The sequence below is a fragment of the Pseudopipra pipra genome, chromosome W (genome assembly GCF_036250125.1).
Source record: "Pseudopipra pipra isolate bDixPip1 chromosome W, bDixPip1.hap1, whole genome shotgun sequence".
Lineage (NCBI taxonomy): Eukaryota > Metazoa > Chordata > Aves > Passeriformes > Pipridae > Pseudopipra > Pseudopipra pipra.
Genome location: NC_087580.1, coordinates 24703875 through 24729925, shown reverse-complemented (window position 1 = coordinate 24729925; position 26051 = coordinate 24703875). Strand labels below are relative to the sequence as shown.

At 44.0% G+C, this 26051-nt stretch overlaps 1 protein-coding gene and 1 long non-coding RNA gene across 7 annotated transcripts in view; one reads left to right on the top strand and one right to left on the bottom strand.

Moving 5' to 3' along the window:
• The window catches only part of LOC135405396 (zinc finger protein 239-like), a 79768-nt gene extending 69879 nt beyond the window's left edge, over window positions 1–9889 (bottom strand). The window contains exons 1-2 of one of the 2 annotated variants that reach the window (XR_010425828.1): window positions 9541–9889; window positions 5462–8683 (exon numbers count right to left, since the gene is read on the bottom strand). The gene's annotated coding sequence lies outside the window, so the exon portion shown is untranslated. Of the gene's footprint in view, window positions 1–5461; window positions 8684–9540 lie in introns of those variants that run through there. The other variant, XM_064640089.1, reaches the window with a different exon arrangement.
• A 129-nt stretch (window positions 9890–10018) lies between these two features.
• Window positions 10019–21918, top strand: LOC135405623 (uncharacterized). Of its 5 annotated transcripts, XR_010425871.1 has the most exons (6): window positions 10019–10199; window positions 11146–11331; window positions 14344–14515; window positions 20197–20357; window positions 20584–21335; window positions 21425–21918. It is a non-coding gene; the product is annotated as an uncharacterized LOC135405623 (long non-coding RNA). The 5 variants fall into 5 exon arrangements; XR_010425869.1 differs by having other exon boundaries at window positions 10022–10199; window positions 21089–21918; XR_010425867.1 differs by having other exon boundaries at window positions 10022–10199; window positions 20584–21918.
• The last annotated feature ends 4133 nt before the right edge of the window (window positions 21919–26051 follow it).

The following is a 26051-nucleotide window of genomic DNA, read 5'->3' as shown; positions in this document are numbered from 1 at the left end:
CATGACCCCTGTACCCCCCATGTCCCTTCATGTCCCGCCTGTGCCCCTCCTGTCTCCTCATGCCCCCTGTCCCCCCCCGTGTCTCTCCATATCCCCCATGACCTCTGTGCCCCCCATGTCCCCACCGTGTCCCCCGTGATCTCGAGGGTTCCCTGCACCCCTCTCCGCCCTCTCCTTGCCCTCCCCCCCCCCGATGTCACCCCGATGTCACCGGGGCCCCTTCCTGCGGGGTGACGTGGTGGCAGCTGCGGTGACACCGCGGGCAGGGGGAGGAAACTCCGGGGGGTCCGGACGTCTGTGACCCCCCTCACCGGGGTCAGGCAGTTTGGGGTGGTCGGGGGGGGCTGTCCCAGTGTCCCATAGAGACCCTCAGTGTCCGATAGACCCTCAAACCCCCATAGATCCCCTATAGACCCCCATAGACCTCCCAACCCCCCTATAGGCCCCCCAAAGACCCCCATAAACCTCCAACCCCCCAAAAGACCCCTCATAGACCCCTAACATCCCCATAGACCCCCCCAGTGCCCCATAGCCCCCCCAACACCCTCATAGACCCCTCAACACCCCCATAGACTCCCCAAAATCCCCCCCCCCCCCCCGAAAGAATGCTGGAAAAAAGTCCCCTTTTTCCGGGCAATTTTTGCCCAAAATTGGCCATTGTGAGGGCGGGGGGGGGGGGGAGGAAGGAGTAAAGGGAGAGGAATTTCCTCAGGAACCCAAAATCGCCGTTTTTCCACCCAAAAGAGACGTCGCGACGAGAATTATTCACCACGCGGGGGTGGGGGGGGACACGTCTGGGTCACATTTGGACACACGTGAAACGGGGTGGGGGGACACGAGAGGGAGTGTGTCCCACTCCCACGTCATGCGTGTGCACGTTGTCATGGCAACGACACGGGTGTGCAGAGATAGGACCCTCCCGTAAAAAAAGCAGACCTCTCCCAAAACTCCCCCCCCTCACCCAGACCCCCCCAAAAAACCAGACCCTTCCCAAAACTCCCCCCAACAATCAGAGCCCCCCCCCAAAAATACAAGACCCCCCAAACTTCCCCCCACCCAGACCCCCCCCAAAAAGCAGACCCCTCCCAAAACTTCCCCCCTCAGCCAGAGCCCCTCCTGAAACTTCCTGCAACAACCACCCCCCCCCAAACTCCCTCCCCTCACCCAGACCACCCCAAAAGAAACCCAGACCCTCCCAAAACTCCCACTCAGACCCCCCCAAAAAAACCAGACCCCCCCCAAACTTCCCCCAACAATCAGACCCCCCCCCAACCCCTGATCCCCCCCAGACCCCTCCAAACCTTCCCCCCCCCAGGCACCCCCCCAAAAAAAAACCCAGACCCCTCCCAACTCCTCCCCCTCACCCAGATCCCCCCACTGGGACCCCCCCAACAATCAGACCCCCCAAACTGCCCCCCCCGAACCCTGAACACTCCCAGCACCCCTACCCCTCACCCAGACCCCTCCCAGCATCCAGAGCCCCCCAAACTCCCCCCCCTCGGCACCCAGAGCCCCCCTTAACCTTCCTACCCCTCACCCAGACCCCCCCCAGCACCCAGACCCCTCCCAACACTCAGAGACTCACGAACTCCCCCCTCAGCACCCAGACACCTCCAATCCCCCCACCCCTCACCCAGACCCCTACCAGCACCCAAAGCCCCCCAAACTCCCCCCCCATACCCCCAGCATCCCCCCACCTCTCCTGGGGTGACTCAGGTCGGGGGTGACTCACCCGGGTCTTGGCACCTTCCTGTGGAGGCGGGGGGGTGGGTGGGGTCCCAGGGGGTCCCCAGGGGGGGCATCAAGTCCAGCTCATCCCAAAACCCCTCGTGATTCACCCCAAAAATGGGCGCTCAGGCCCCCAAAACCCCCAAACCACCCTGAAACCTCCCAAACAAAAGGGATTCATCCCAAAATGTGCCACGGACCTGGAGCTCATGGGGATTCCCCCCCAAAACTGCCCAGTTCCACCCCAAATCCATACAGATTCACCCTGAATCCACAAGGGTCCACCCCGAATTCACAGGGGTCTGCCCCAAAGCCTCCCTGAACCCCAAAACTGAGGGGATTCACCCCAAAAGCTCCCACGGACCCAAACTCACAGATATTCGCCCCCCAAACTGCCCAGTTCCACCCCAAATCCACATGGATTCATCCCAGAATCCATGTGGATTCACCCCAAACTGTCCCCAGACCCCCAAACTGAAGGAATTCAGCCCGCCCCGCCAAAATTCCCACAGACCCAAATTCGCAGGGATTCATCCCCAAATCCACACGGATTTCCCCCAATGCCTCCCTTTACCCCAAAACTGATGGGGTTCACCCCAAAACCTCCCAGAGATCTAAGTCAGCAGAGATTCACCCCCAAACTAAATGGATTCCTCCCCAAATCCCCACAGATTCACCCCAAATCCCCATGGATTCACCCCAAATATCCCTGTACCCCAAAACTGATGGGATTCACCCCAAAACCTCCCACAGACCCCAAACCTGCCCCCCCAAGTGCTGTCACCTCCCCCCACGGCAGTGCCACCCCATGGAGGGGGGCATGTCCCCATCCCACGTCCCTACCCAATGTCCCACATCCTTATCCCATGTCCCACCTCCCCATCCCGTGTCCCTTATCCCATGTCCCCTGTCCCACATCCCCATCCCGTGTCCCACATCTCATGTCCCACATCCCTATCCCATGTCCCATGTCCCCATCCCATGTCTCACATCCCCATCTCATGTCCCACATCCCCCTCCCATGTCCCACATCCCATGTCCCACATCCCCATCCCGTGTCCCACATCCTTATCCCATGTCCCACATCCCCCTCCCATGTCCCATCAATCCCATCCCATGTCCCACATCCCCATCCCATGTCCCACATCTCATGTCCCACCTCCCCATCCCATGTCCCACATCCCATGTCCCACCTCCCCATCCCATGTCCCGCGTCCTTATCCCATGTCTCCCATCTCCATCCCATTTCCCACAACCCCATCCCACGTCCCACATCCCATGTCCCACGTTGTGCTGGTTTAAAGGTAAACCAGCAAGGGAAAATGAACTCAACTCAAAAGAGAGATTATAAGCCAGAATAACAATTTAATAAAATAATACAATAAGTACGATTATACAAACAATTGGGTTTAACCCACAAAACCCAAATGTATAACCCAGCACCCTGGTATCGGCGGAGGAGTATAGACAGAATGCTCACAGATCAATATGACTGGCAAAAATATCCCCTTTATTAGAGGAAAGACAGCATATATACTGCTAATGACACACAGTTCTTGTTCACACTACATTGGATACATAAGGAAAACATACTTTGTTGTCCACTGCTAATTGGACCACAGCAGGTGTCCATAAAACTTGATTACCTGCCAAAAGAACTCCTCCTTCACCTTGGCACAAGGCCTGCAGCCATATTAGTGGCGCAGTATTTTTTACTGTCTGCACCCAGCCATGCCAAGGCGAAGCTGACAGAAATGCAATAGAAATTGTTCACACAATTTGCATCCTCCAACACCCTGGGGCATGAACAGAGTGGTGTTCTTTGGGCCCTCTGAGTCCAAAGTAAAAGGAGAGGGGAAAAACCTGTTGGTGAGAGTGCTGGTGCAGTCTGGTCAAGACTGGTGACTGCAGTCCAGTCGAGAGTGGTGGTCTGCAGTCTGGTTGAGAGCGGTGGTCTGCAGTCTTCCTCTGGATCCCACGAGTGGTTAAAAAAGTCCCAAGACTCCAAGATTATATATCCTCCAGTTCAGGCAGGAATGCCCAGTACCTCCCTCAGGGTGGGGGGGGGGTCCCTCAATGGACGTGAGGACAAGAGCACCCTCCTATCTCTTAGGTCTCTTAACACCTAGTTTATAGCCTGAGGAGTCAGGCTCTATGTGCAGATGGTGTAAATGGTTCATTGATAACAGTTTCTGGGAAATGGCATGGAAGGCTATAGAATACACAGTTTTGGGTTACGCCCATACAATGATGAACTGGTCCCAGCTGTTCTAACTAGGACACACGTCCCCACCTTATGTCCCATGTCCTATGTCCCCATCCTGTGTCCCACGTCCCAGTGGGCAGAGGACGAGGCCTTGGACCCATCAGGACACGCCCGGAGAGATCTCTGGGGCCTTGGGGTAGTGGCGCTGGCCACAGAACATCCCTGGGCACGGAAAATCTGCAGGGCCCGGAACATCTGCGGGGCACGGAACATCACCCCATGGGGTGGCACGTTCCTGCCACGGGCATTGGCACCTGCCTCATACAGTCCCGGCACCCTCGGTTCTGGTTTCGTCCCTCCCACCTCTTTATTGGGATCAAAGGTTCCCCCCCACATCCCTGAGCGTTTTCTGTGTCATCTTTCCCACTTCCCCCCCATGATTGGCGTTGGATCTTCCCACCAGGCTCTGCCCCCCAGCTCCAGGATCCGGGGGCATGGGGGGTCAGAGGTGGGGCTGCATGGCCCTGGTCTGTGTCTGCCTCCTGGTCACCACAAGAGGTGGGGGTCAGTGGCGCTGGGAGCCCCCTATCCCGGGGATAGGGACACCCCGAAATCATGGGGTGGCACCGAGGTCTTCCGGATTGTGGGTTTGGGGTCGAACAAGCACCAGCTGGGGGCTTTGGGGGTCAATGTGTCTTTGGGGGAGTCAATATGTCTTTGGAGGGGGTCAGTGGGTCTTTGGGGGGGTCAATGTGTCTTTGGGGGAATCAGTGGGTCTTTGAGGGGGTCAGTGGGGCTTTGGGGGTCAACGTGTCTTTGGGGGAGGTCAGTGGGTCTTTGAGAGGGTCAACGTGTATTTGGGGGGTTAATATGTCTTTGGAGGGGGTCAGTGGGTCTTTAGTATTTATTTCACACTCTTTAACAATAAGGTATTTTCCAGCTGGACTTTGAATAAGGTTCCATGGTATAATTGCAAATTTCTATTTCAAGTTAACACTCTACTTCTTCCCAAAGAAATTCTCAGCAGCTAACACCCTTTCATCATCTTGCTCTTTCCCTGATGGCTTGAGCTTGTTGTTCCTTTTGGTAAATACACATTTGACACAATGCACTGGGCAGCTTCTGCCAAGTGCCACTCGAGGTAGTTGTGCTTTAAGAATCTGGCTGTTCAGATGCCCTGAAATGTCTATAGTATTTCAATGGGAAAAAGCTTAAAGATGTACTGTTTGGCACACAGGAAAAAATACCTGCCCAGAGAGCCATGGAAATGTAGGTGCTGCTCACTAATGCCCCTTGACTGGTACAGGCACTCCAGACGAGGTTTTCCTTCCCCTCTCTGATTCCATTCCCACTGTTTTGTACAGACTCCTTGTGGGAAGATTTTGCACTGTACAGTTTGATAAGTTAGTGCAGATGTGTGTTTGCAGGTGTCACGGTTTGAAACCCCCAAAAATCCAATTTCCAAGCCCCCCCTCACAATTTGCTTCAGTGTGAGAGGGTTTTCCAGACATAACCCATCTACTAGCATGGGGAAATTATATCAAAATTTATTACTAACAATAAATACTCTAATACATTATATACAACAATTCTATCTCTCCTATGGTAAAACAATATATATATATACAGATCAAATAAAAGTTCAGAAAGAAAAGAAGAGAATCACTTTCAAGGCAGCACAATCTTTTCCAAGCAGCAGGTTCACTCTGTCATAGCTGGAAAATCTCTCTCTTTCTCTTCATTACAATACAGGGGTTTTTCTCTCACCCCTCGGCCCTTTGGCTCCAGCCGAAGGTCTCTCTCCCATGGACTGCGAAAGCAGGGACAAAGCTCACCTCACCCTAGTCATATCACGGGGTACTAGGCACCCATGACAGTCCCTTCCTCAGGGGGTTCAAGTTCTTCTGAGTCAGAACATTTAGGGCTTTCAGTTCAGTTTTTGTTGATGGAGAGGTACAGAGACAAAGCAAATGATCACTGTGATCAAAGCAATGTCCAATTTATTATTAAAATCAGTTTACTTTTATACAGTTTAGTTTGTTCAGGGTACATGCTCACAAGGTGATTGGATAGCTCAGTCTGTGCATGCCTCTCATGCTTTTAGTTTATTGGACCCGGTTCTTTGTCCACGCAGCCTAAGATCATACTTGGCATGCGAAGCCTCTTGTCCCAAGATCTGCAGGTGTTTCATTATCTCCAGTTTCTCAAGGCTTTTTTACTATAAACATATTATGTTCTCAAACCTTATAATTATAAACACATGGCTAACAAGTATAAACATCACATATTTTCACACAGTTTGTCACTTCTGAAATCATGGCAAACAAGGCCTACAGAGTGCAGGAAAAATTGTTCAGAGAAATCTCTCTGTTCCGGCCACAGTTTTTGCCCCAAGCATTCTACCAGAGCTCCTTTGCTCCATCTCAAACTGCCAGCATGGCAAACGGGGGGAAAAGGGAGGCCACTTTCCCCTGCATTCCTTCTGGTCATCCTGGTCCAGCTCCAGGACATCTCTGCATTTCAGGACTCCCTTCAAATGGAAGTCCACCCTCTCCTTCCAAAAGGAGTCTCAAGGGCTTGGGGAAATAAAAGCCAAGTCTCACCCCAAACAGTCTCTACTGAGCTTGATTCTCTGTCTCTCTCCATTGGACAGCTCTGTGTCTCTCAGCTTGGTTCCATACCATCTTTGCTGCTTCCCTCTTATCTTCTTGGCTTTCAGCCACAGCTCTCTGTTCAATGCTGCTCCGCCACCGTTTAAGTGTCTCTGGTTGTCCACTCACAGCAAAGAAACTTCCCCCAGCTCTTGGCCACAGTACTCGGCCCAGTTTAACACTGTTCCGAGTTTCCGCAGCCCCAGCTGGGGCTGGGGGGCCTTGGCCCCCAGTGGGGCTCCCTGGCCCCTCTCTCCTCGTGGTCTCAAAACACGGTTACATCTCCTCCAACTACATAATCACTCTTCTTTTCCGGCCTGCTGTGATATGTTTAATTTTGCAGGGGCACTGATTGGGTCAACACCAAGAACACCACCCCCTGGAGTTATCCACTTTCCAACTCCAGGGGAAACCCCTTTTTAACCCACGACAGCAGGCATGTTCTTATTCTGTATTCCCAGATAACATTCAGTAAACCGATAAAGGGCTTGAGCTTTTTTTTCCCCCCACAGTACTATTTTTATTTATTTCTACAGAACAGCTTGAGAAAATGAAGGTACACTTAGCCCCAGATTACTTGCTGCTGTAAGCACTTTACCTTTTTTTCTTTTCCCCTCTCCCAAACTGATCAGTAACTGTGAAACCCAAGCTCAGGAAAGTGGTTGGAATTCCAGGCCCCAGTCTAGGGGAGGTGACACTTTCAGGCCCTAGGGGAAGAAGCCAACTGCTTTGTTTATCAACATGCAAAGGACAGCCCAGCATTTCTGGTTCTCCAAGCAGCAGCACTGGCAGGGAAGAGAGCTGCTTGCTTGGATGAAAGATGGTTGAGAGAAAAGTAGTGATGGCTCACAGGGGGAGAGGAAAAACGTGTTATTTGGGGGTGTAAAGCTCAGGGGGATGACAAGCTAACAAGGTAGTGGAAGCCATGGGAACAGGAAAAGGAGGGCTTGGAGGAAGACAGACCAGGACAGAAGGAGAGACCATCATGTTTCAGCACCTGAATATCAAATCTTAGGAGATAATGAAGGAAAGTAGAAATGAAGCTAACCTGTCCTTTGGTAAGTTCCAAAATGGCTTAGCTGTCATATTTTAAGGAGGGTGTATTCCAGGGAACTTAACACAGAAGAGTGACCGCATCAAATTACACATGTATAGGGATTCCTTATGGGTGATTTTTATATGAGAGAACACATACACATGCAAAGATTTGAAAGCATTTTGGAATAAAAACTATTGAAAAAGACCCATTTTGGGTATAAATCTATAAAGAGACGCTTGGACAGATACTCAGGACAAACAATAGATTTGCATTTTCATCTTCTGCTCATGTGCACATGTAAATCAGTTTGTAGGACCTGTATTTTGAGTTCATACAGTCATAGAGATAACTATACATAAAGACATCATATTGAAGTTCTGATTTGATCCTAAAATCTATGTTTATCAAATTGTTACTTAAAGATGTTGTAATACAGTACTGTGCATTAGTACCTCTCATTTTAAAACTTGTTAAAAGAGGATTTTTTTTTTGTCCCTGATGTTTCTACAGAGCACTTAAATTTTACTCTGCATTTCAGAGCTTTTTAATCCAGTGCTCACAAGCGAATCTACATCTTGATGACAGAGTTCCCATTTAACAATATAGACAGCATAATGCTACTGGTAATGAAGCTTTTACTGCCTGCTTTTATACTGTAGTCTGAGCTGTAGTTTTGCTGTGGTGGTTCCGATTCCTAAACTTAAATGTATTTATACCATGTCTGTAGGAAGCAGGCCCAGTCTTCACATAACAGTGGAATCTCTCTGCTGTTAACATACACAAACATGTCTATTGAACCTGTATATTCTGGAATTTGGTTCTGTTGCTGTATTTCATTTGTGAATGGTCTTACTGCATTTTGAGAGTGTGCACTGATTTCTTTTGATCTAAAAGACTGCCATTTGCATCATGTTAGGGCTCCAGTCACAAAAGATTTTGAAAGAGTTGAGCTGCATTCTAAGAAATTGTCTTTCCAGTGTTTGTTTTTTTTTTTTTCCTTTTTTTGGCCAGAAAAACCCTGCATCTGTTTTTGCTGGTAGGGGCAGAAACACTTTGAACCTGGAAAATAAGTATGGTAGCTTAGTCGTAATTTTAAGTAAAGATAGCAGCTTTTGAGAGAAAAAATGCATTCCTAATTCATTACAGATTCTTTCAACACGGACTTATGTGAGTATGTTTCAGTGTAAAGTGTCTCTAAATTTGAGTATGGTTATTGTGTTGGAACAAGTTTAATCAGGGACCTTTCATGTGACAGAGAAGAACAACTCTGAGCTGGCTCTGAGCGGTGGTTGCTGGAACCGGGCTGGGTGATGTTTATGCAGGCGTGCCCACAGGGCTGTGTGTTTAGTGCACTTTCGGTTCAGCAAAACTTGCTTTACAAAAAAACTAAACCCCCAAACACTGTCGAGGTCTGAGCAGCCTCCAAGATTTACTAATGCAGAGCCACGACAGCGCAGCCCTTCGCTCATTAAAATGAGGTTGAGTCAGTGCACTCCAATCCCTGCACACTTACAGAGGAAATGGATCAGTTCTGCAGCTGTTATTTCTCTTTCTTATATCTAAATACACACATCTAAACATCCAAATATTCGCACAGGATGTAGATATTTTATATATAAATATATATATATATCTGACGACGCAGCTCTAATCTGTATGGGAATACACACAGAGCTGTATTCGCTCCCAGTTTCACCCAGGATGTCAAGGAATAGATTTGAGCGCTCGTTTTGTCAGGAATGCCTTTTTTTTTTTTTAGCTAAGTAGAAAAGAAGGCTTTACATTTTTAAATAGTTAATTACATAGTTTTTATGGTTTTATATATCATATTATATATACATAATCAAATTCCGGCCCGCCCGCCCCCTCCCCTTTCCCCCAAAAGCAACTCGCAATACTATGAAAAATTGAGTTACCCGGAGGCTCCGGCAGGCTGGGCTTGGCGTTATTATGGTTTGTTTTCCCCCGGCGCCGAGCAGTTCCAAAGGTCAGGGAAGCGGCGGCCAGGACAGCGCGCCGGGAGCCGAGCCCGGTTGCCGCCCCGACCAAACTCCGCCACCGGCGGCGGCGGCGCAAACGTCAATCCCCTACCTTTGCGGGCAATCCTTCCCCGGGAGCCTGCCAAGGGACCCGCCGAGGTTGGGCCGGGCGGGAAGGCGAGCAGGGAGGGACAGGGAGGGAGGGAGCGCGGGCAGCCCCCACAGCCCCGTCCGGCGGCGCGGGCACGGCCCGAGCTCTGCCGCGGCGGCCGCCGCCGCCTCAGGCCGCTGCCCCGCCCCCACCCTCTGCCCCCGGCGCCTGATTGGCCGCCGCCCCACCAATGGGCAGCCCCACCGGGCCGGGGAATGCAAATGTCCCGCCCTGCTGCATATTCATGAGCTCGGGGCGGGGCTTTGAGCCCTCGATCGGCGCACGCGCGAACTGTCGGTCCCCGCCCGCGCCGAGTGCGCGGGGTCGGCCCCGGAACCTTTGCTGTTCCCCGCGGGGCGCACGGAGGGTTTGTCGCCGGGCGCGCGTGGGCTCGGCAGAACTCTGCCCGCCGGAGCCGCTCTCCCCGCACCGCGAGGAAGAGCAGGTACCGCTCCCCGCCCCCAGCCCAGCGCCGCACGCCGCCTGCCCCAAACCGTGCCGGGCGCCTCAGCCGTGGGAGGGAGCCCGCGCCGCGCTGGGGCCGCGCCGGGAGCGGCCCCGGCGCGGTGTGACCGCCCTGCCCGGGGGGGTGGCGGGAGGCACTTGGCGGGGTCCCTCCGCTCCTGCTTTTCCCTGCGGACACTCTTGAAGGAGCCGCAGTTCTTGGCTGGCACCTCTCAGGTACCTGGCGGAGCGACCCAGGACAGAGATAATTTACGCCCCACTGACCCCCAGGAGCTTAATTCACCTCTTTACAGGGGTGCTTAGTGACAGGAATGCACATCTGCTTGGGAGCCCCGTGCAATGTGTCCACCCAAAAACATTCTGAACCGTCAAATACAGCTACTCACCAGACAGTGCTGTTTGAAGCTTAGGACTTTTAAACAGTGATTTTGAATGGAATATGTATTTGTGTGTCTTTTTAATGTAAGCACGTTTTATTTCTTTGTTTCAAGTATAGATAATTTTTAAGTATGGATATGGATGTTCTTTAGCCCTAATTTCTTCATTTGGATCTTTTCCTGAAAAACAGATCCTTTGATCTGGTATTAACTACAAATAAACTGGGAAGAGTTTTTCTGAGGTTTTTCTCAAATAGCAGGCTTAGGGAAAGAAGGCCCTCAGATACTTTGGGGGAGCTATGAAGAGCTGAGCGGGAAGGCTCAGTAAAAGAACAAAACCATCACGATGCAAAACTATGGAAAGATGAAGGAGCTTCGGGAAGCCCTTCACGTCTGCAAGGGGTTTAGTCTTTTTTAACAGCTTACAGGAAATGGTGGCTCTGAGCCTCCTCCCCTTCCAATTCAGCTTTTGGTACAGTTGTTTGCAATGTCTTAAGTGTTGAAGGACATGGTGAACCAGATCTAGGAGTTTGTTTTCTGCCTCTTTAGGTTGTTCCTGTGTTGTGCAGAGCCCTTGTTGGAGTGCTGGTGTCTGTTTCTGGCAGCAATGACAAGGCCGAGTGCAGGAACAAGGAGGTGCTCTGGTACAAACCACTTGTCTGAAGGAAACAATGTCTTTTAGGACTGTCCTGGTATCTGAGGCACCTGCTGTTTAGATCTGCAGCAGACCTGCTGGTGGGCTACAGTAGGACCCATGAGCAGGATGGAGAGAAAAACACAATTGGGTCCCCACTGAGGCAGGCTGGGCAGGACTGGCATGGAATGATGTGACAGGGTTATCACTGTGTCACTGTCTGTCAGGCTGAACCTCTGGGTCTGCATTTTCCAGCCCACTGACAGCTGAGGTGAAGCAGTGAGAAGTGGCAAAGCTGCAAATTGCAAATCAGCCCCAGCAAGACCTGCATTTTAAAAATGTCCTTCTAACATTTTCCTTGCCAGCAGCAGTAAGTGGCTTGGCTGGGAAGAGGGAAAAAACCACCTTTTGTCTGTGTAAAATTTAGGTTAGGAAACTTGCAAGTACTCCTTGGCTTTTTTTTAGAAGCAATGAAAAATGTTGAGCTGCTGTGTTGTCTGTCTCATTGTAAATGTGCAAGTTCATTTTTGAGCTGAATCAAATGGTGATGTAATTACATACTTCTCCTAATTATATACTTCTTACTTATAATTGCCAAGAAATCAATCTGCTATAACTAGAATTTAATGTTACAACTAACTGTATAATTACTGTATAGTAATGTTGTTATCCAGGCAACTTGGAATAGAGTGTTATCGTTTTAATTTATATTCTATTACTCAAAACGGTATTTTTAAAATATAGTATATTAGCCATTGGAAGAAAGATTAATAATGGAATAAAAATATCAGCAGAGGAAACACATGTTTTCCTTCCAGGTTCAGGTGGATGAAAATAAAAATATTAACATGTTAAATCTGTACTGTAGGTAGAAAAAGTTTAATTTTCTCATGAATTTGGAATCTAAATTGCTACTAGGCAACACACATTTATGCCTAAAGTTTGAATCTATCCTGTGTGCCAATCTGTCAACACTAATTTTTAAACTTTCCCACTCATTGGAGGGGAAATGTTTAAAAAAAGCATCTTTTTTCCACAGCCAGCTGAGTCATTAAGTGTTTCATGTCACTAGAACCTTAAGACTGTATATGTCACATATACAGTTGGCCATTACTAATGACTTTATTGTTAATAAAATAATGGGTGCATATGACAGTCACAGGTTGTTGTGTGATGGTCACAAGTACTCAGTCGCAGACACTGGAGAAACTGTGATGGATGACAGGAGAAATGTGCTTTGTTGGGTTGTATCTGCTCCCAGATCACACCCAGGGACAGTTCCACAAAGGTGCAGGAGGAGGGTTGGATGTACAATTGAAGAGCTGAGTTCAAGGAATGTGGATGCATTTTTGTGGTGCTGGTTGAGCAGCCTGGGTCCATCAGAGTGATGTCAGACAAAATAACTTTGCTTCTGCAGGATTCTGTGTGTGGAATGTGTGAAACGTGATTGTTCTTCTGGCAGGATAAGAAGTCTTACCTTCATTGCTGTATCTAAAACGGGGTCTGGGGCTTGTGTAAACTTCAGTGAAATCCAAAGTGAATCCATCAGGCTCCATGAAACCATTCCACCTTCACCCTGCTGGAGTCTGTCCGGGTGCTCTGGTGCTGTGGCACGGTGTCATCCAGGGAGAATTGGAGCAATAAGGAACTGGGCTACAAGGCAGGTTCATAAAGAGTTTTACAAAACTGCCCCCCCTCCACAAAACCTCAGAAAATAAGTTTGTCATCTGTTACCAGAAGAATCACTGAAAACACCCTTTGTGCCACTCTGTGAACACCAAAATAATGGAACTGCGTGGACTTGTACTGTGATTGTTTGTAGGAATCCCCAAATTAGAAGCAAATCCAGATCACTCATCTGTGGTAAAATGTCCTGTGAGCAGGACTGAAATGTGCTGCACACACACGTGTTAGAGCACATCATGGGAATATGGGAGATTGGAAAACCGATTTCAGATTTAATAGCATTTCGGTTTTAACAGTTCATTTAAAACCTGAATAAAAATGTGTAAATCCAAGGAGTTTCCCTTAAAAAATCAATTAAAACATTGATTTTCTAGGGATTTTGTAATTCCATTTTATCTAGGTTTTGTAGAGGACTCAGGTGTGAATATTCAATCTGCTACCTGTGACAATGCCTGACTTCACTTACAATATTTTTACTAGTTATATTCTGTTTAATGTCATTCTCATACCTGTGATCTTAGACTTGTGTGATTCTGCTGTTGTTTGTAACAGAGAATTTCCTTTGACTTCACTGTGAGAGCTCTCCACGGAATGATGAACAGTAGTAATAATATTAATCATTTATAGAGGGCTTTATATGTTCGAAATATAGGATAGTCTTTAAATGAGCTCAGCTTTGCTCTCAGGTATGTGAGTGAACTCTTCATTGATTTGAAAAAAATTGTTACCTGACATGCATGCTTTTTTTATTTTCTAGTCATACTACGTATTTTGGAAAGGGTTTCTTTATTTTTGTAGGGCAGAATATTGTCTTAAGTTTGAGATCTTAAAAGGTTTGCAAAGGACATGGTGGTTGCTGTGGTGTCCTCTGATGATTTCAGCTGATCAACTGAATACTTGAAATCCTTTTATCTTTGAGGGGACTGCAGGCCATGCTGGAAAGCAGGTGTTACTGCAGGTGACTTTTTCTGCTCTATGCAATGAGTTAGCTTATAAACTCATAAGGTGAGCATTTTTTCTGGTGAATTCAGAAATTTTTACCAGTGTATCATAGGCATAAGAATTAACACTAATATTTGGAATTTGCAGTTATCCCACAATTTTTCTAGAAGACCAGTAATTTCTGAGAGCTGGCTCCTGTTTGCAGTATAGAGCAGTCAGCTCTGCAACTGCAGGGTTGCTTCATGTGTTGGTTGGTTTATTTTCCGAGATTTACGAGTACCATAAACTGTTGCCAAAAGCAGGAGGAATGATGAATACTTTTTCTCCCCAATAGCCAAAATTTCATGTGTGTATGTGTGTGTTATTGGTATAAATAGCAAGTCTTTTGAGTAGGAATAAGACTTAGTTCCTAAATACAGTGAACTGTAGCAGACACAAGGTCTAACATTTGTTCTTCTCCCCCCTCTCTTGTTTTTTCATGACAGATAACTCTCATTATTCTGTGATAAATGATACTCGGATGTTCTGCAGCAGCAGGAAATTCAGTGTGTGGGTACCCATTAAAGGGTACAAGTGAATTCACAGTGCAAGTGAATGGATCCAACAGCCAGGGCAGCTTGATAAGTGATGCTGTAACAATTGTCAGGCCTCCAGGAGGTGAGTAGGAAAAAGTGCTTTTTCTGTGCATGTAACAATTACACAGACACTCTGCTGAACAAAATGTTTATTATCTCAACTGAGGACTGGAAGTTCAGAAGAATATGTTTTCAGTAGTAGTTCTTACTAACAAAATTGTTCTTTTTGGCTTCTAATTTGTCACACTTAACTTTAGGAACTAGAGAATAAAAACAGTTGTATAGGTAACATATTGTGAAGGTGAGAGGTGTATTATGTACTTCATTTTTTTCCTGTGAATGGTGGTGTGTTCTATCAGGGACAGCTGATCTAGTCCAAGAATATAGAGAGACTCACCTGCATTTTGTAACCTTTTTTAGAATAGAAGTTGGAAGTGCTGCTGACAAGGAGCACTTACTGTATAGACTTAGAGAATTTGTTTAATAACAGTAATATGAACCACTGGCAATATTTTGAGCCAGAATCCACAAAGTTCTTTAGTTGTAAGAAAGTAAGTTACAATGTGCTGATTTACAGTGACTGAGGCTGTTCTCTTCATAACAATTGGAAATAAGGGAATTGAGCAAATACGCCCTGAACACTGTGAGTGTTTTGTTCTGTGGTTTTGTTTTGGTTGGTTGTTGGGGTTTTTTTTTGTCAAGAAAGGTTTTACATTTCTAGCTGGTGTAGGTGTGCCCCTTTTGCATTCCCTTTTCATGGCCATCCTGGAGAATTAGCTTTGGTTGAATAAATGCCAATGGAAACAATTAATTTAAGCCAGTTTTGAATTCTAATATGAGAGCCCAACAAATCTTGATCTTGAGAGATATGTAGGTGTAACTGCTGAGTGAGAATAGTGTAGAGTGACATCCATACCATTTTAAAGGAAAAGAAAAACAAAAACAAAAGAGAAATCCCATAAACCTTACAGCTCAAAAATATAGTTAAACTTGAAACAGTTTGCTTGCAAACAGATGGATTAGGTTTGGGTCCAAACCAGCAGAAAGACTTCAGGAAAGTGAGTAAATCCAATACAGAGTTTGTGTGACAGATGACTGAGAAATAAGGAAAAGGTCAATTTCCAGCACATTTTAGACTTTTCCAATTTTATTGTCAAGTTGCACCTAATATTAACAAATAGACTTTGTTATATATATATATAATAAAATTGCATCTGAGTTTCACTGCTCCTTTAAGACTGAGCAGTAAGACAATGTTATTTCTAATTCCAGTGCCACATTTTAATTTTGCACAGCAAAATTTGGTAGTGAAAATGTTACCAAATGACAAAGTAAAGGATCTTTAAAGATAAGCAAGGCTGTGCACAGGTTTATAACAGCCGTTCAGATAGACTTTCTTTCATCATTAGGATGCCTTAAGCCCCTAATAGTTTTTTATTTTTCCAATATTTGTAAGCCTTATAAGTTTTATAAGTAGTGGAGGTAGATTTTAAAAGCAGCAACCCTCACTCCCTTATCCCTTTCCCTGTAGCACCCTTAGTTTACACATTCCTTAACCCTCTTACCCCATTCTATGTACCCTGTATCACTTCTGCCCCCAAATCCAGTAGAAATGTTTAGTCTTTTGTCAAGGCAAGGCCTAGGCTGTTTGGAGAACAGCATATCAGGGCCTGAATAACAAAACGGAGTCAAGAATTAGGTGAATATGTACCCTTTGTGCTCTGAAGATGATGAAGATAGATGAAGAGAGGGTCTCAAAAAGCCCCCAGCCCCATTTCTCAGGAGGTGGACCTGGGGTGGTCCAGAGTAAAGGCCACAGGGTGGACACATTTGGGATTAGATTGATGGTATTATTAAATGTAACATCTCGGGCACAGCGGGTGCGCGCTGTGTAACATCTTTTGCCTTGGCATAATAAACCCTTTCCTTATCTCACCCCTAATTAACTACTCCAGAGTATTTTTTTAGCACCAACATCTCCACGGCATCAATTAGATTGTTGTTGATTATAATTAGAAAACTTACAGCTTTGAAATTATCTTTTTTGTGACCTTGTGGTAGTTTAAAAGCAATACCTCATTGGTTAAATAGGTTTTAGTTCATGCTTCCTTTTAGTTAATGATCTGAAAACATATTATCCTGATTTACACATAAAATCATGCTGAAAAGCACGTGGCATTCCCTAGGATATATGTGTTTAAGTAGAATTAAATTAGCAGTGAGAGTTATTAAAGAAATCTTCCATACTATTGTCCATGGACTGTGATCTGGAATGAAATGAATAATAAATGAAGCAGGGCACATGAGAGAAGTTCTCTCTCACACCCACTGTGTTCTTGTTCTGTGTGCACACACACACAGACACACACGTGTATATCCAGGGCAATGTATGTTTGCTTTACTGTGATGTTTATTACAATGACTCTTTAAATGCTCTACAGTTCCATTGCATGGTAAATTATGAGTATAATGGTAATTTTACACTGGGCTGTAATCAGTGCCTTCACACTTTGTAAATCATTCAGTGAAATCTGGGTGTCACTAAAATAAGAAGAAATTTGATTTTTTACTCCAGCGGCCAAGATTTCACTGAGACAGAAGTTTTGTTTGATCAAAGAGTGAGAGAGGTCTCATTAGGTACAAAATCACAGCCTTTTAATGGGTGTGAACATGCAGCATTCTCTTTTCAAGGATAAGAAAAAAAATGCTGTTCCAGAAATTTCCATTGTGGGGAGTACTTGATGGAACTGGATGGAGGATTGTACAAAAGGGAGAGTGACAGAGGACAAAGGAGTATTCCATTGTGAAGTTACTGCTGATCACTGATTTACAATTATGAGACAATTTTTTTTTCCAACATACATTTCTTTTGTTTCTTTTCTTTTAAATTTAAGACATATTGCATATAATGTAAAGCACACCAAATCCTTAGTGGTACCTGACTGAATGTATCTTAACCTCTTATCAATCTTATTTGCCACGCTTTAAGTCAACGCTTGGAAAAAACCTATTAGAAATAAGGAATTGATTTTATCCAAGCTCTTGACTAAAATTGCAGTGCAGGATCAAGAGTTCTTGGAAAGATTAAAAAAATAAAAACTGAATCCAAATGTTAATCCATAAATATGAAACTTTCTTTTGACCCTTCCCCTGCAGTGGTCTGGAGTTCCTAATGGGGCTGGGATTTCAACTCTTCATGGGACTTGGTGCATTAGTGTTTGGCGTGCATGGAATTCAGCACTCAGTTGAAGAAGGGGTTGACATTGGTGATGTCCCTTAATTTGCTGAAATCGAATTGTCTCTTTTATTAGCCAAACCTGTGTGGATTGGCAGTTGATCAGGAAGGGTCAGCCAGGACTGTGCATGGACTTAAATGCTGGAACTGCCAGTTAAAGTCACTGCTGCATAATAAGAAGCTGAAACCAAGAGAACAAATGATCTTCAGAGTGGGAAGGCAAAAGAAAGCAGAGAAGCTTTTCAAGATGTTCAAGTTCAGAATTAGGGCATTATGGAGTATATAAATTTTAAATACACTGCTTTTTGCCTCAAGGCTTAAAGCTTTTTTTTCCAGATGAACTGAAATCTTGTCTGCAACTGTCTTTGTTACATCAAAGGACTGCCTGGAAAGCTAAAAGAGATGGAAGAAGTATAAAAGGGCATATTTTAAAATGATTAGTGACAAATTTCATACCGCAGAGGTAGAAGTAAATTTTTTTGAGTTTTATGTTTTTCGAAAAGGAATAAATGTGCTCTATTTGTCTTGTCCTAAACTGCTTTGGTGGAAGTTGTAAAAAAAATAGTATCCTAGTCAGTGCTTCACATTAATTTGAAGTTGGAAAGCAGTAAAAAAATCTGGAAAACAAATTTCTTTAGAATTAATGTAATTAGGTAAATGACTTGAAGTGATGCAGAGGTTGTAAAACTGCAAAATTCTGGGAGAAAATCTTCTGCATGACATTCTTGGCTATCCATTTTTCTTCTCAATGAGTGCTATTTCTGATGAGGTGGCAGGTAGAAGACCCATTATTTTAGGATTGCTTTGTAATAAGGGCTGGTAAGCTAGCAGAAAATAAATTTGCAATCACTGCTGATAATACTCTGGTTAAATCCATTCGTTGCCTTCCTCTGACCATCAAAGCCCTAGTATGGAGGGGAATGAGAGGTCCTCTGTACAGAAAGGAGAAAGATTATGTTGAAAAATTAGGGGCAAAGAGAGATAGCAGAGAAAGACAGGCTGCTGCTCAGATGGAAGCAGGAAGGTGAGGTTCAATCATCACCTACAAGGAACAGAAAAGGACTGGATTCCCAAGTCATAACAAGATACCTATCTAACTTCAGAATAATATAATCTCTAATTCTGATGAAGAGCAGGAAATGTTTTAAACAAAGTTCTTAAATGAAAAATTGCCACCATTTCTTTTCTAGAGGCAGTTTAAGGAGACAGCAGGATCGATCAGGGAGGAGGAAAGAGCTCTCCTACATCTCTCATCAATGACCCAGCTCATTAAATAGTGTCAGTGGCAAGCTGTGTATTTTCCATTCCAGTTCCTTTTGTCCAGAAAGATGATTTCATGGGGATATATGGATGGGATTGCAAAAGTGCTTGTGTGGAAAATTGGGAGTTGTTCTAATGACACAATAATTCTTCTCTAAGCTTTGAGCTGATTGTCATTTTCACTAGTGCTACTTTCTTCTTTTCTTCCCCTCTCCCAGGCTGTTCAGCACATCTCTCAGTGAGCTCACACTGTGCCTGTTCTTGGTTTTGGGTGGGTGTTCTGGATGGCAAAAGATGAGAGAAGTCTAATTCCTGAACAGTTGTGTCTTCAGACTCTGGCAATGGGAGGCACAGAGGTGCCCTCTTTGCTGCTCCCTTTCCTAAACTTCAGCCAGCTGGGGCTCAGCCCGACCCCACACATCATAAAGGGCCACCTCAAGGTTGCTTTAAACTGAGGCTTAATGGAAGTCCCTGCTCATCAAACTGTGGAGTTTTTCCAGCAGGCAGTGATGCTCCAACTGTGTCTTTCTCTTCCAATTCCCTCCTTCCCTTTGCCTCCACCCCCTGTGCTTTTGGGGCTGGGCAGATCTCCCCCAGCTCCAGCTGGGCCCTTTCCATGCTGCAAACATGTGGCACCTGCACTGATCAGCTTTGGGGTTGCTTTCTGTCTTCTGGAGCTGCACGAGACAGTTGAAACACGAAGATCCAAACAGCAGTTGGAGTTGCCTGGGAGAACATGGATGGTTTTGCTTGCTTAGGGAGAGCCAGGTGAGAAAGGGAAAACTGCACAACAGCTTGGAAGAGCTGATTGATCCTCTGTGAGCAGGGAATTCACCTCATTGCAGAGGTCTCACTCCAGGTCTTTCCAAAACCTCAGCCTTAGCATGAGATCCAGGCTGTCCTTAAGATCTCTGGGAAGAACTCTGTGGTGGAGGAGATTTCCTGCTGCAAAACTGCAGCTTACTTATACTTCTAAAAAAAGAAGAATATATAAAATTGGGGAAAATGGGTCATGTGAAATCTAACTGTAGATTATCATTGAAAATTACTACCTACAATCACATTAACCCATTTTAGACCAATTTCAGTTTTACCCAAAAAAGGACACAATTTAGATGAAGTATGCCATTTTTATATAATCTCAAGGGTAATTATGCTTGGGTTTTTTTGTTTGTTTGGTTGGTTGGTTTTTTTGGGGTTTTTTGGGGTTTTTTGTTGTTTGTTTTGGTTTTTCTTTTCATTCTGTGTAAATCAACTGGACTTTTCAGTACTGTAATTAAAGTCAACATTATTTATGTGACAAGTTGAATTCCTCCTGTTGAAGGAATTCTACGATAAAATGACATTGAAATTCCTGGTGAAAACCTACAGGAGACATTTGAAAAATCACACTGTGAATTTTCTCTTTCGAACCATTTTCCAGATATATGTAAGTACTAGGAATTGGATCCATTTTTGTGTTACTTTACTGCTATGACTTGCACTGCTTTTCTAAAAAGCTCACTTTGTAGTATTTTTTATTTTTGACAACTCCTGCCCCTACAGTTTTCAGAATAAAATGGCATTTTCATTAACTGTCAGCGAAGGCAAATGTCTGTGAGTTGTTTGTTTGTTGGTTGAAGTTTTTTTGTCATGTCATTCTGTATTTTCTGCAGTTGAAGCATCTGGATTATGGAAGTTAGCCTGGTCATCATAAATCCCTTGAGTAAAGGGACAGGGTTTGAAGGTTTGAGCCACTTTGCACAGCTGAGGAAGCTTTGAAGTTCTTCTGCTTGCAATGAACTCTGTGTTCCTCCAGCAAAGTTCTGTCACCCTCTTACATTTTCGTCACCTTTCCATCTTAGGGGAAAAAAAAATCTTAAGTGGGGGAAAATGAAAGTTCTTTTAAGATCTTGCTGAGGCTGAAATGTAGAGGGAATCAAATCACTGCTTTGTTCCTGTCTTTAGCTGGGGACAAAACCAGAGATGATCTTTCTTAAACATGATAGCCATAAAAGTGCTTTTGCTTTCTTTGCTGGTTCTACTTACAGTTAAAAATTACTCTGTGGGATTTTTCTCTGTAGTTTTGAAAAGGTCTGAAGTTGAATTTTAAAAATCTGAAATTTTGTATCTGAATTCTTGAAACCCTTTGCATAATTAAAATATTTTTCCTTCATATAGCTTGTTTCCACCCAAACATTAGCTTGGCTACCATGTAAAAGGGGATATTCTTGTGCTGTAAGATGTGGAAAATGTAAATACCTGCCAAATTCTGAGACAATGAGACACAAAGGCCACTGAGAATGAAGAGAGAAAAGGAGAGAGAAATGGAAGATACGGCAGTTTATTTTTTTTAGTAATGATACTTGCCAAATATACCTTAATGTCTGAGATTTCTGATGTTTGTTGGCTTTTTTACTGTCATCAGGTGAGTGAATATGACCTTTATGCAAAATAAGCGAAGTACAATTTTTTTCAAACTAAAAATAACCTCTTAATTTTCAACTTGTGTTAAAGAAACCTTTTTCCAGAGTTCTCTGCTGTCTTGCCATATAATTGAAGTGAAGGAATGAAAAGATACTCAAATATGTCAGTCATGCCAAAGCCAAGGAAATCAAGATTTGGCCTTTTGCCTGCATTTTATAGAAAAACTGTCACAACTGTCTCCCAAATAACTTTGATAGAAGAAAAAAGAAAACTGGACTTCAGTTCAGTTTGTGTTCCTCTCAGGAGGTGTCTTTGCTGACACCGTCCCTGCTCTTCTGCACTCACAGGGAGCACTGGGACTTTGTTTTTCATGGTGATTTGCTCCCTTCTAGCCCAGTCTGCAGCCACTTGGGATTTCTGTGTAATCAGAAGTTCTGCTCAGCTTTACTGAACAAGTGAGAAGCAGAACTGGCACACAAACTCTCCGTAGTCTGTAGTGTATTAATGAGTAAAATTCTCCCAGTTTTAAGCAGAGAGTTGTGCTATTTATCACAGCAAATAAAGTAAGGAAGAATTAGTAAAAATGGGGCAATGCTTGTAATTTCTCTGCATATATCTAAAATATTTTTTATTGTGTGAACTCCCTTTCATCACTTAATATTTTTGTCTCAGTTATTTGCCTTTTCTGTGACTGTTTCAGAACGAGGGCTTTTCTGGTCTTGTCCTCACAGCTGATAACTTTTATTCCTAGGATCAACTCTCTTTCCTGCTCACCACATTTTTAAGAAACCTGATTTTTATGATGTGGTATTACTGAGCACAGTATGAGTGAAGTCTTGCCAGAGATTTCATTACTACTTCCTTACATATACATCCTACATTTATAGCGCTGTGTTGGCTTTTAAATTTATTCCTATAGTTGTCTAGACATTTATGGACAGAAGATCACTATTATATCCAAATTCTTGAGCACGCGCTTTCCTCTGCTTCATTTCTACACTTTCCTTGGCTGTATTTGTAAAACATGTACTTTAGGAGTATTTTTATTTTGAGCGAGAGAAAACTTTTTCTCCATTTACAAACTTACATGCGAGCAATTGAGCAAGGTTGCCAGGTGTTTTTCTTTCCTTACTTTTTTTCTCTAGGGTATTATCACATGGAGAAACCATGGTAAGGAATTACCATCTGATCTGAAATACAGGTTTGTCCTACACTGAGTACCTGATCAAATGAACCAAGTACATCATCAGAAGATGGATGGTCTTGTGGCTAAGGCTCAACCCCCATACACTGAACTTTATAGTACTTCTACAGGCTTCCTGTGGGCTTGTATATTTTGAAGAAAATGTTGTGTCATGAAGAAATCCTTGGGTTAGTGCCAAACCAAGGCTGCATGTCCACAATGAATAGTGCAGTGCTGGAAAGACATATTAGTTTGAGACTTAAAAGCAATACAGTTGTACTGGCCTGAGTATAATGAGCTTCTCAGCCAGGTGTGTTAGCTGTAATACAGCACTGATGGAAATATTAGCTTCCAGTTTTCAAGACAGCCTGGCCGTGGGTCCACTCAAGTCAGGCAGTTTTGAATATTCCTTGTTCTGCCAGAGGGATATTTGTTCAGGGACTTTCAGCAAGTGATTTCACTCTGTTGCTATTACTGTGCTTCCTATTACTCTTCTACAATATTATTATTTTGGAAAACTGATGGAAATTTGTTGCTCTCTGCAGCTGATCTATCTAGAAATCCCTTTCTTTTTATGTATTAGAATAGGGCCTTGAGTTGAAGCACTCAACAAGAAGATCCTATATAAATTCTTCTGAAACTGCTTTGAGAAATGTACTCATAAGTCAAGAGTCACTATAAACATATTTACATATGCTGTCAAAATGGATAAATTAACCTTTCAAACCCCTGTGTCAGTCTGAACTTCATGATGGTTTAGGTTACAAAGCTGACTGGAAGCTGTATGGGAATCCAATAGTAATATCCTATCACAAGCCCAGGCTAGTGATGGCACGTTGCCATTCTGAGAAGCAAACAGGCACATTTCTGTAAGGACAGTGAATGGCTTTTGCAGCAAGTGGTGAGAATTGTGCCATTGCACAGTCAGCAAACATCCCCCCAACTCTGGGGCTGCAACTGGGCCACTGCCGTGGGCAGGAGAATGACAAACGGTGTTCTGAAGTGAGCCCACACCAGAGATGAGGCTTCACTAGCAAGAACTGGTGCAACATATCTCAGCAGAGTGTAAACTGAGGCCATCTGACATAACCTCAACCACAGGGTTGTTTTGGCCTTGGCCTGGTATTATTATCTGTAGTTGTCTGTTGTGCAGGCATTGTCATATCCTGTTTACTCATGGCCATCTTTTGTCTTTTTCTTCCCAGTTAGACTTGCCTTGACTTGCAGATCATCCTGGAAGGAGGTACACTAGTTTAGACAAGGCTTTACTCAGTTAGACACCCTGAAATATAGAATACTCTGCCAAGTTCTTGTGTGTACATGTTGTGAAAGTATTACTTAGTTACATTCAACTTTAACAATAATTTGGACCTTCTTTCCAGCTTTTGACAAAATAAAACAATTTTTAATTGATGAGCATTGGAATGAATGAAGTCTGAGTTCCCAGACTTCCTAAATACAAGGGTTACTATGTTTTTCTCTCTTGCTATTGATCAAAAACTCTCTTGAAGTCTTTTTCCCAGCTAGATGCAAATTTCTCTTTTGCCTGAGCACTTCTGTCCAGTAAAACAAGAGTTCATGCTCTAACATTTCCTTCCACCAGGAAACTTGGTAATGAAGTCCTGTTCCTCTTCTTGGTTATCATATGCTGCCATATTATTGGAAATGTGCCACCATAATAAGAAATTAAGGACAATAAACAGACAGGAAGCACACTTGAAATCTGTCTTTCTTAAGAAAACAAGAAAAAATATAGAATGAAATTCTATATGTTGATACACATTCAAATGAAAAAAATTGAAGTCCTAAACTTCACAGGGAAATGAAAATCATACAGTCTTTTGATTAAAAAGATTTTGTTTTGTTTTTAGTCAAGGTTACCTTTAAACCTGATAGAAATCCAGTGGTGATACCCTGAATTGACCACATATTAGAGGCAGACCTCTGTAATTTCTTTCTCCATATACTTGTTGTAGACGACGGGATAAAGACACTTTTAGACCACAAAATTGATCATAACTTATCCAACTTTATTGCTGTAGGCTCTGTGCTTATAAAGGTTAATAATTAGCCTCATACATATTACAAAAGCTAAGCTCATCATTGGCTTCTAATTACCTAAGTTATATTTGCGCAAATGCTGTTTCTTTCACATTCTGATGGTTACTTGTTTGCTATTTGCTCTGCTTTCCCATCCGCTTATATTATTCTTCTGTCACGTATACAGTTTCTCAGACACAGTGACCTTCTAATAGTTTTCTTTTACCGTGGGACCAGAGCTATAGCATCTCTCTCATGTCCTCTTTCTGTCAACCATGTTTCTGTAATACTTTCCACACTTCCCCTGTTTTCTTTAGATATTGTTAAAAATACATCATTCATTGTTTTCGTTAGCATGTTTTGTATACATTTAAAAACACAAGGAAAGACGCATAAAGCAGCTAACAGTATCAGCAACAGTGAAATAGCTTGTTTAGTGATCTACATCAACAATTGTTATTTAATGCACATTGGCAAGCGTTAGTTAATAAAAGTGTCTTTATCCCGTCGTCTACAACATATACTGAGTTGCCCAAAAAACCCGGACTTGTTTTAGTGGAAAAAAAGCCCCACTTAAAACATCTGCAAAAGCAAACAAAAACCCTACAAATTTGTATTGCATTAGAATATAAATGAGAATAGTGATTTTCCAGAGAAAGATTAAAGTCAGTAGATCAGGAAGGAGGACTCAATATTTAAATCTCCCTTGCACTCTGCATCTTCACTTGCCCTTTGGATTTCAGTTCACTTGTGGGGTTTATGAGTCGCAGATCACTCTAACCAGTCCCCTCTCAGCAGGGCTTCTTGCAGCGCTGCTCAAGTTTGTTGCTGTCTCCCTCCTCTCTGCAGGAGTCCCTCAGTCTCCGCTGCCCTGGCTTGCAGTTTCTGGCTGTGACTTGTAGAAGATATTGCAGAAACCTGGTTGGTAGAGAGAGGACACATTAAAGATTCTATACCGCTGGTCTCACGCTAAAGCAAGAAAACTATTAGAAGGTCACTGATTAGTGTGTTTGTGAAACTGCTTTGTTTAAGAAACTGCAAGGCTGCATTGTCTGCTGTGAAGCTGTATTGTTTAAGAAACTGCATACGTGATAGAAAAATTAGAGCAACAGGATGGGAAAGGTAGAGAAAGTAGCAAATAGTAAATAAAGTAACTATAGCCATGAGAAAGAGGCAGCATTTGCGCAAATAGAACTTAGGTAATTAGGAGCCAATGATGAGCTTGTATTTGGAATATTAATGAGCCTAATTATTAACCTTTATAAGCATGGAGCTTACAGCAATAAAGTTGGATTAGTCATGATCAATACTGTGATTGTGTGATACTTTCCCGTCGTCCGCAACAAATGGTGACCTCCGACGTGATAATTTAAAGAAACGGGGGAATCCACGGTTGGGATGGCATAGTGTCGGAGCCTTAGCAGCGAAGGCTGGTCAAAAAGTCAAATTGAGGAGTGACTTGGACCTGGAACTGGTCAAAAAGTCGGCAGAATT